This window comes from Triticum dicoccoides, chromosome 1A, assembly GCF_002162155.2.
Source record: "Triticum dicoccoides isolate Atlit2015 ecotype Zavitan chromosome 1A, WEW_v2.0, whole genome shotgun sequence".
NCBI classification, from domain to species: Eukaryota; Viridiplantae; Streptophyta; class Magnoliopsida; order Poales; family Poaceae; genus Triticum; species Triticum dicoccoides.
The window spans coordinates 600,600,639-600,611,297 of NC_041380.1; the positions used below are offsets into that span (position 1 = coordinate 600,600,639).

Consider the following 10,659-nt stretch of genomic DNA (forward strand, 5'->3'; position numbering starts at 1 on the left):
AAAGAGGAGAGAGAGGAGGAAGGGGGGTCGGCCCCCTCTCCTTGTCCTATTCGGACCAAGGGGGGGAAAGGCGCGCGGCCCATCTCTGGCCACCTCTCCTCTCTTCCACTAAGACCCACTAAGGCCCATATACCTCCCGGGGGGGTCCGGTAACCTCCCGGTACTCCGGTAAAATCCCGATTTCACCCGGAACACTTCCGATATCCAAACATAGGCTTCCAATATATCAATCTTTATGTATCGACCATTTCGAGACTCCTCGTCATGTCCGTGATCACATCCGGGACTCCGAACTACTTCGGTACATCCAAACTCATAATATAACTGTCATCGAAACCATAAGCGTGCGGACCCTACGGGTTCGAGAACAATGTAGACATGACCGAGACTCGTCTCCGGTCAATAACCAATAGCGGAACCTGGATGCTCATATTGGCTCCTACATATTCTACGAAGATCTTTATCGGTCAGACCGCATAACAACATACGTTGTTCCCTTTGTTATCGGTATGTTACTTGCCCGAGATTCGATCGTAGGTATCCAATACCTAGTTCAATCTCGTTACCGGCAAGTCTCTTTACTCGTTCCGTAATACATCATCCCGCAACTAACTCATTAGTTGCAATGCTTGCAAGGCTTAAGTGATGTGCATTACCGAGAGGGCCCAGAGATACCTCTCCGACGATCGGAGTGACAAATCCTAATCTTGAAATACGTCAACCCAACATGTACCTCAGGAGACACATGTAGAGCACCTTTATAATCACCCAGTTACGTTGTGACGTTTGGTAGCACACAAAGTGTTCCTCCGGCACACGGGAGTTACATAATCTCATAGTCATAGGAACATGTATAAGTCATGGAGAAAGCAATAGCAACATACTAAACGATCGGGTACTAAGCTAATGGAATGTGTCATGTCAATCAGATCATTCAACTAATGATGTGATCCCGTTTAATCAAATGACAACTCTTTGTCCATGGTTAGGAAACATAACCATCTTTGATTAACGAGCTAGTCAAGTAGAGGCATACTAGTGACACTCTGTTTGTCTATGTATTCACACATGTATTATGTTTCCGGTTAATACAATTCTAGCATGAATAATAAACATTTATCATGAAATAAGGAAACAAATAATAACTTTATTATTGCCTCTAGGGCATATTTTCTTCTATTAAAAGTATAGCTAAGTGGTGAGGTATCTAAAAACAATGCAAAAAATTTAGCATCCAAACATCTTATAGGACACTACAAGGTAAAAAGAAGGGCAATGCTACGCGTCCGCCGGATGATAAACTGATAAGATCAGCCGCCTCGGCAACCGTCGGATGCCAGCCGAAACACCGTCCGATCTATCGTCCCAGCCAACTGGGCGCCTTCGCAATAGCTAGCTTGTTGCGCCCATGGCTTTGCATCAAGGACCTTGTTGCAAAGGTCCATTGAGACATCATCAGTACCCCGCCATGGACCGTCGCCGGCCGCCGGAATCGACGCGCCTCCTCCGAACCAGCACTCCGAGCAGTTGCCTCTACTCCAGCACGACAACAATGAAGTCTCACATCGGGCACTCCTCTGTCGATTTCTGCAACCTGAGCTATGTTTCTGAAACATGCGTCTTGTTGCAATGCTTGCCCTCGTATAGAGCGGGGCACTCATTCTGCGCTTTCTGTAACCGGGACTATGTTTCTGAAACAATACCCTTGTTGCAGAAGTGAAAAATATTGATCGTCGAACCATTTTTCTTCTTTCTGAAACAATACCCTTGTTGCAGAAGTGAAAAATATTGATCGTCGAACCATTTTTCTTCTTTCTGAAACAAGCCCTCTGTTGCAAAAAAATTTCTAAAACTAGACCCTGTTGCCGAAAGAAAAACTTCACCACCAAACACTTTTTTTCTTTCTGAAACTAGATATTTGTTGCAGAAAGCTAGTGAAACAAGACGCTTGTTGTGAAAAAAAAAACTAGCTGCAAGGGACTTATCGTCAGTGCAAGCACTCGATCAAGATCAATCTGACGGCTACACAGGCGGCGGATGTTGTGCGGGCATCAGCCGGCTGAAGGTTAGCGTTTTCCTAAAAAGAATGAGTTTCTAATTTACATAGATTAGGTGTTGTGATTTGAAGATATTCAACATAGAGAGGTTGTAAGAAAAGAAAAACATGCAGAATATACCACTATCGTGCTAAAGCACGAGGCAAATGCCCGATCGCCTGAACTAAAAATTTAAGCCCTAAATCTATTAATCTTGGAATTAGTGTGCAATCTTATCTAAACATAAGAAAAAGTAAGAAGCAACAAGTAGTTCAGGATGTATAAGCCATTCCTAGAGATGGATTTGTTCCACCCGCCGTCAGCCCGACGTGCGCCTGTGCCAGCCTCCATTTCACTCGCCGCTGGTTAGTCCATACGGTACGTCAGAAACTAATATCCGAAATGACTGCTCGTTTCCTCTCGAGTAACTGCTGAACATTATGCTTGGTGTAGGCATTTGGCAGGCCTAATTAATTAGCCTATCACTTAAATATTAATTGGACGCTTGGTAGGAGCCCATCCCACTTCTTTTCTGCTAGGAGCCCATTGTTTAGCATCAGGTACACTGCTGTCCGGGTAAACCACCATACATGGCAGAATTTGCATCGTTGTTTATCACGTCTGTACACTGTATCGTGACCAGTGAGCTCGGGCAAGTGCCCCGGGTGGCCACTGCAGACGACGACACCTTGAACGCCTTCTCCGCACTCGTCTCCGTGCTGCAGTCCAACTCCAAAACATCGGCGGCCCAAACATCGTCTCCAGCTTCTCCCACGGTTACCGACGGCGGCGGCGCCTCCTCCCGCCTCGACTCGACGAAGCTCGACTGCACCGAGTTGGCCGCCACGTGCACGGTCTCCGCCTCGGGGCGACAGACTAGGGGCAGCTGCGGCGAGAGCGCCGGCTGCTGCCAGTCCCGAAACACGGCGGCGAGCGCGAACTGGTCGCCCACCCTGGCACCGCACGCCGACGACGACCTGCCCACGGCCGCCCTCGCCATGACATGTTGCAGGTTCTTACTCAGCCTGGCTGCGGCGCCGTGCCGTGCAGCGAAGTTGGTGCGCGTGTTGTCCCCGTGGCAGGCGCATGCTGCGTCCTCGACGGTGTCGAAGGTGCGCAGCGACAGGCGCACGCGCTGCACCGAGTCCTTGATCTCGGCCACCCACCGGCCCGACGGCCTCTGCCGGATTCCAAGGAAGCGGCGCACTCCTGCACTCTTGCCGCTCTCCTGTGCCGCCATGACACCGTTGTCCACGCGCGTTTTATAACCTGGAGTTAATTAGCTTAAGCGCTAGCCAGCTAGATTCAATACGTTCACACATACACTGGAAAGTTTTGCCACTCCATACGTACATATATACACCCACATCTCCACTCCACCAAAGAGGATGGAAAGCATATGGCGCTTGCTAAATTCTCCACTCCATCAAGGACGTTCTTTTGCACATGAGACATGACGCCTTGCTGGGAGCTACTGCCCGCCTTGGTCGGATTGCTGTGACATGGACATGCCGGTTCTTGATTAGTTTAACACTTAACACCATGCAATCATTAGCGAACATACAAGTTCATTATTAGATCTGTCCCTTGCTGCGATGGAAGGCTTGTTGGCGGGAGCCATCGTTCCTGGTGCCGCGCATGTCGACCTCGTCGGCGTTGGAGCGATTGAAAGCAGTGGACGGCAGGTTTTTTCTCTGTGTGTCGGGCAGTTTTTGATTTGGGAAGTAAAATCTATCTGGTGAATGTTAGGCCAACTCCACCGCGTGACTCATTTCTATCCTAAATCGTCCGTTTGTGTCTGTTTGGGGGTAAAATGGACAAATCAAACAACCCAGCGCATGGGAGCATACGGACATTTTGTCCGGCCCCTGTCCGCTTTTGCCCCATTTCCAGACCAAAGTTGCTCTCGGTTTGGGGCCAAAGCGGACAGAAAGCGGACGTCTTCGCGTCCTCGTCGTCCGTCTGTGTATAGATTTAGGGTCCTGCGGTGGAGTTGGCCTTAAATCTGCCGCGCCGCCCCACGAACAAACGAAGCTTGTCAATCTTCAACTGCTATCGGGCTTTTGGGCGGAGCACCAAATGGTCAGCCTGTATACCAAGCAGTAGCCGCGCTGGTCTTTACTCTTCAGCCGGCGCGTGAATTTGACTAGCGGTTGGGGCGTGGCGCCGCTTGAGAGAAAGTTGAGCGGTGCTAGGTGGGAGGCGCCCCTTTCCCTTTCCTGTATATACTATGTAATGTTATTGTATCGGATTTAAAGTAACATGCTTAGCTAAGTGCGAAGTGTAATGAATAAGTGAAACAGAAGGAAGCTGGTACATTGGTGTATGCCAAAAACTAAATAATATAACATAAACACATGAAGTCATCGATGTCTATGGTATGAAATGCACATGCACAAAATAGAGTGCACATGAAGACAGAGCACTATAGTGTCCTGAGTTGCAAGTCTCTGAGCACTGAAATGATCTGCAATTATATGTACAAAGTAACCGAATAAGAACAAGAAATTTAGAGTAAATGAGATGTAAAATGTAAGTAATGAGCATTGGAATTAAGGCAGGGTCAGTGACAGTTGGGTGCACTTGACAGGAAAATCGGCGAGGCATAATATGAAATTAGAGCGCTTGAGTAAATGAGTGCGTGCACTTTTCTTGGAGGCACCTAAATGAAAAAAGAAACTATTCACCTCTCGATATATTCCCTAAGACCATATAAAATCAGGAAGGTACTGAAGAGAGATTCTCAAATTCAAAGTTGAAGAAGCTTACCAGATTAAGAAGCCATGTCTAGGAATGCTTGAAGCTTCAAAGATTTCCTATAATACAGCATGCCTCTAACTATCCACAATAAGAAAAACATGTAAATGCGGAATCAACCAAATGATGGTAAACTGTAATTGATTTTGGCCAAGCAAACGTCAAATGAAAGAAACATACACGAGTGAACAGCATGATTGGATGCTTTATTCAAATTTAATAGGTTAAACTCACCAAATCCATCTGAATCTTTAGTATTAAACTTCAACAGATGGTCAGTTGTAGCTAGATTCACACCACCGAAGCAAAATTCCACCTGCCACGGTTCCAAATACATCACACCATCTTTTCATCGTTACTATTTAAATTCCAAAAGCCTGCAACTCTTTTTTTTGTTACGATGTATGCATGATTTTTAACTCAAGAGGAAGAGGGGAAACTAAATCCAAGAAAAGAACACCAAGGAAGCATCCAAAATAGAGAAAGGAAAAATCCAAAATAGAGGCAGAATCGAAGGGAAGAAACCCCATAAAAAAGTAGGAGATCAAACGGTGAAAAAATCTAAGAGTCAAACAATTCCTGGTAAGACCAAATCAACGGCAAAATAGCACAAGAGGGACTCACATTAACAGGTATACCAATTCAGAAAGAAGTGTAAAGCGAACAGTATTACACAATGCAATGGACCCCTAATATAAATTGGATGTACACAAACATGGGACTTAAACAGGAACTACGAGATGCAGGGTTCACGTGCAAACCCAAAAAACGGAAAACTGAGACCCACAACAAGGCTCGCCCTATCTATCAGTTGCTTCTTCCGAATCCCCACCTATCAAGCGTTTTCTCTGAATAAACAAACACAATAGTATTCTCTGAATTATATTGTACAATGATAATCAACCAAGCGACTGGAATTATCAATATTATGAGCTATTGGCTTTTTAGTCAGGTAAATATCATTCTTAAGACTACGGAAAACAGCAGGCAGCAAAGAAAACATCTATTGATGAGAACTATACACATACTTAGGAGGGAAGTGACATCTATGGTAGCAGAACATATATCAAGCTGTTGCAGCTACATTAGCAGTTTAGCACGGTTCCTCCATAATACATAGGCTAGTGTAATTTCAGCAATACAATAAGCTAACAATATATAATTGGTCGATGGAAATGTCTGGATCATGACCAATATAACATTACACATCCGAGGATGCAAATAAAGAAACGAGGCCCAACAATAGTGGAAAATAAACGACAATAGAACATGTATTTGGCAAAACCTCCATACTGCAATATCAAACATGAATTGAAATTAACAATCTAGCAAAAAAACATGACAGATGCAGTCTTGGTCATTTTTCCTTTTGTGGCATCCCCTAAAAAAGTAAAAACAATGATGTTCGTATTTTACCAGAGATACACTGAGCTGGGACAAATCGGCCTGAAATAAAATATGATGCTTCGGAGGATTCGGAAGGCAAGAAATTTGCTTTTTTCCAACATATATGGTCTGCTGAACTAAACTTCGTTTCAGCGGCCTTTGGCAAAAATCTGGAACTGCAAACATCAAACTTGTGTGCCCTTCCTACAACAAACTTTAAACCTGCCGGATTAAATATTTCAAGTTAGGATCAGTGTACTTTATGAGTGTTAAGTGTACTTTCTAAATAGCAGAGAAACCATAACATCTAAGCACAACCCAGCAGCTTGTACAAGCTAACATCAAATCTGAAAGAGGAAATGTCGACAACAGGTAAAGGTACCATGATCCACGACTGAGCAAAGTTATCTATAATCCTCGGTGAACATCATAAATTAGGATCAACAAAGTTGAAGAACAAACGGGAAAAGAACCTAGAAAGATCTTCTGCCGGTAGAATATAACTGATACACAATCCTCATTCTCCAGATCAAGGTCATTTCTTGAATTACAGTTTCCTCACTGTAGTATGGTGTCATTAGTCATTACACTGCGAAGAACAAAGTGTTGTATGAATCATTTAGAGCCCAATTTATTCACTGAAACTCTTTATGATCACATAACGAATTTAAACATAAGGTTTATTAGATATTTGTTGTTGTGAACTGATAATATATTTCTGGTGTTGACATTGTTTTGATTATGGGTGCACTTCAAGATGGGTGGCACAGATTCTGTTGTACAGGCCTCCACCTGGAATTTCACCACTTGTTATGTTTGTTTTAGAAGGTCTAGGCGCATTTTTCCTTTAAGGTGAAAACAGATGTACTTGTACAAGCAACAAGAATACAAAGCGCCACTGCTATACATTGTGGAAGTTCAATGCTTCTGTTTACAAAATCTGCTTCCCAAAACAGAAGGATTTATAATTTTTTTTTATTACAATCAAGCGGACATGAGCTGATGAGTACAGATGTGAACATGTACTGAGAGCAGCACCCTTTCAAAAGTGGATCATTTACAAGTTGGATAGTTTGATGGTCTGAAATTAGTGGTTGTCTGTCAGAATTGCTATCAAATAGTAGAGGATATATATCTGAAATTAGTGGCTGTTTGTCAGAAGTGTTATCGAATAACAGAGCACATATATTAACTTCAATAAGGGGAGTAATATCTTTGGGATTCGCTGTGAAGAAAGATTACCAAAACAAAACAGAAGTGAGTGGGACGACCCAGCCAGATGAGGCCATGAGGGCGCTCTTGAGCTTCTTCCCGACCGACCTAGATGCAGGAGCAGAACACGGCGGATCTAATCAGATCAGCGAATCAAGCCGAGGCAGGTAGAGGAAGTAAGGGAGGAAGAAGACTGACTTGTCCTGGCCGCCCTCGTAGTAGAACATGGCGAACGGGATGACGAGGAAGACAAGGAAGCGCGCGCAGCGGTGTGGGGGGATTTGGGCAGGCGGTGGGCTCGGGGGAGGGCGGTGGCAGCGAAGCAGCAGGGAGGGACGAAGGGGCTGTAGGAGATGAAACGAAAGAGGTCGCTGCCAATCGCTGGCCCGCTTCCTTCTTTTTTCGCCCAATCGCTATCGCTAGGTGAGGACGTGGCTATCGCGGGGAGGCGCCCTTGATGCGTAGCTGAATGGTTTTAATGACCGGCGCCCTGCTCCGTCTGCGCGACAATGGAGAGGCGACAAAAAAGCCGAGGAGAGACCTCATGAGAGGCGCTTTTTCTGTTTTGTGGGCGAGCATTTGACTTTTGCCACTGAAAAAGGTTGATTTTTTCTACTGCCTTGCCGCCGTAAAAACTCTGGAGCTTGAAGTCGGCTCTATCCGCCCTGGTTTATTGGTCCCTTCGTATTTTGTATTAAATTTAGACTTTAGATAGACAAAATATTAATGCATGTCACAAAAATAACATTGTTAAAAACTATGTTCAAGTACGAATTCAACGATTTTTTTGTGACATGCATTTATATTTTGTTAGTTAAATCTATGATCAAAGTTAGCACAAAATACAAAGAAGACCAACAAACTAGGACGGATGTAGTATAAGCTTAGATTACTACGCTGACCTCTCTTTCTTGGGTTACCGTCTTTGGGCCCTCGCCTTTCACAAATATGTCAACTTATCAGACTGCCCTTAGGGAACCCGCGAAACCCACACACCACCTCGTCTGTCGCGTTATTTCTTCCTTGCTGGTCGGCCACACCTTATGACGTCGTGTCTGTTCGTGTTCATCCCATCTGTTACCATTTCCCTCACCCTGCGCCAAGTGCACCACATCCCTGGTCTATCAACATTTTCCACTCCTCATAACAAAACGCTGAAATGGTCGGAAGCTCCTCCGTGGACAAGGGGTTGGGCTACCCTGACTTGCTTTGCCACATCCTTGCCCGGCTGGGCGGCTGCGCCGATCTGGTGCCCGCGTTTGCGCTCTCTGTCATGGTGCTCAGCCGCCAAGCTATCTACCTTCCCCGACGTGTTCCGCAAAAGGTTCACCCTCTCCCTCTTGTTAGGTTACATGGTCGATTTTGAGGATTTGGGTTGGAAGAACTCGAAGTTCGTAGTTTGCCCCGTCATTGAGAGTGGTTGTGTTTTAGCAGTTGGCCTGTTGGCTGTAGCATTCGGTAGCCCAGAAAGAAATTTTGTTCTTCTTGACATTATCCACTCTCGGCTTGTCAAAAGAGACTGAACCCCAGCTACCAGTTACGTCGAGCGGAAGCCATCAACAAGCGGAAGTCTGTGTGATTGCGCCTTCCGAGCAGGCTATCTTGCCTGCTAATGATAACATTGTTGGGGAACACAATAATTTCAAAAATATACCTACGATCACGCAAGATCTATCTAGGAGATGCATAGAAACGAGAGGGGAAGAATGTGTCTACGTACCCTCGTAGACCGAAAACGGAAGCGTTTAGTAACGCGGTTGACATAGTCGAACGTCTTCGCGATCCAACCGATCCAAGTACCGAACACACGGCACCTCCGCGATCTGCACACGTTCAGCTTGGTGACGTCCCTCGTACTCTTGATCCAGCTGAGGCCGAGGGAGAGTTTCGTCAGCACGACGGCGTGGTGACGGTGATGTTGAAGTTACCGACGCAGGGCTTTGCCTAAGCTCTACAACAATATGACCAAGGTGGAAACTGTGGAGGGGGGCACCGCACACGGCTAAGGCAACTGTCAACTTGTGTGTCCTAGGGTGCCCCCTGCCCCCGTATATAAAGGAGCAAGGGGGAGGCCGGCCGGCCCCTAGGACGCGTCCCCAAGAGGGGAATCCTACTACGACTCCGAGTACTAGTAGGAATCCACTAAGAGGGAGAGAGAGGGGGAAGGAAGGAAGAAGAGGGGGAAGGGAAGGAAAGGGGGCCGCCGCCCCCTTCCCCTAGTCCAATTCAGATCCAAGGGGGGGGAGGGCATGGCCAACCCCTCCTGGCCCTTCCTCTCTTCCCACTAAGGCCCATAGAGGCCCATTAGTTCCCCCGGGGGTTTCGATAACCCCCCGGCACTCCGATATATATTCGGTAAGCTCCGAAACTCATCCGGTGTCCGAACATAGTCATCCAATATATAATCTTTACGTCTCGACCATTTCGAGACTCCTCGTCATGTCCGTGATCACATCCGGGACTCCAAACTACCTTCGGTACATCAAAACACATAAACTCATAATACCGATTGTCATCGAACGTTAAGTGTGCAGACCCTACGGGTTCGAGAACTATGTAGACATGACCGAGACTCATCTCCGGTCAATAACCAATAGCGGAACCTGGATGCTCATATTGGTTCCTACATATTCTACGAAGATCTTTATCGGTCAAACCGCATAACAATGCACGTTGTTCCCTTTGCCATCGGTGTGTTACTTGCCCGAGATTCGATCGTCGATATCTCAATACCTAGTTCAATCTCGTTACCGACAAGTCTCTTTACTCGTTCCGTAATGCATCATCCCGTAACTAACTCATTAGTCACATTGGTTGCAAGGCTTATAGTGATGTGCATTACCGAGAGGGCCCAGAGATACCTCTCCGACAATCGGAGTGACAAATCCTAATCTCGATCTATGCCAACTCAACAAACACCATTGGAGACACCTGTAGAGCATATTTGTAATCACCCAGCTACGTTGTGACGTTTGATAGCACACTAAGTGTTCCTCCGGTATTCGGGAGTTGCATAATCTCATAGTCATAGGAACATGTATAAGTTATGGAGAAAGCAATAGCAATAAACTAAACGATCATAGTGCTAAGCTAACGGATGGGTCAAGTCAATCACATCATTCTCTAATACATGTGGGGGCATTTCACCATCATGAACGAAGAGATTTCCTTCTCCGTAACCCGGCCTATAGAAAATGTCAAGTTCGAGTTCAGGGGGGGGATACACATCCGTAAGAATTTCTCTACCGTTTGTACGGCTCAATCCATG

General features: G+C 45.8%; 1 long non-coding RNA gene and 1 pseudogene across 2 annotated transcripts; both read right to left on the reverse strand.

Moving 5' to 3' along the window:
• Positions 1 to 3,052: 3,052 nt before the first annotated feature.
• Positions 3,053 to 3,276, reverse strand: LOC119349189 (annotated as a pseudogene).
• Positions 3,277 to 3,775: 499 nt separating this feature from the next.
• Positions 3,776 to 7,708, reverse strand: LOC119294876. Of its 2 annotated transcripts, XR_005143593.1 has the most exons (5): positions 7,590 to 7,708; positions 7,422 to 7,499; positions 5,028 to 6,768; positions 4,806 to 4,874; positions 3,776 to 4,698 (listed from the first exon to the last, which is right to left on the reverse strand). It is a non-coding gene; the product is annotated as an uncharacterized LOC119294876 (long non-coding RNA). The 2 variants fall into 2 exon arrangements; XR_005143594.1 differs by having other exon boundaries at positions 4,806 to 6,401.
• Between the last annotated feature and the right edge of the window lie 2,951 nt (positions 7,709 to 10,659).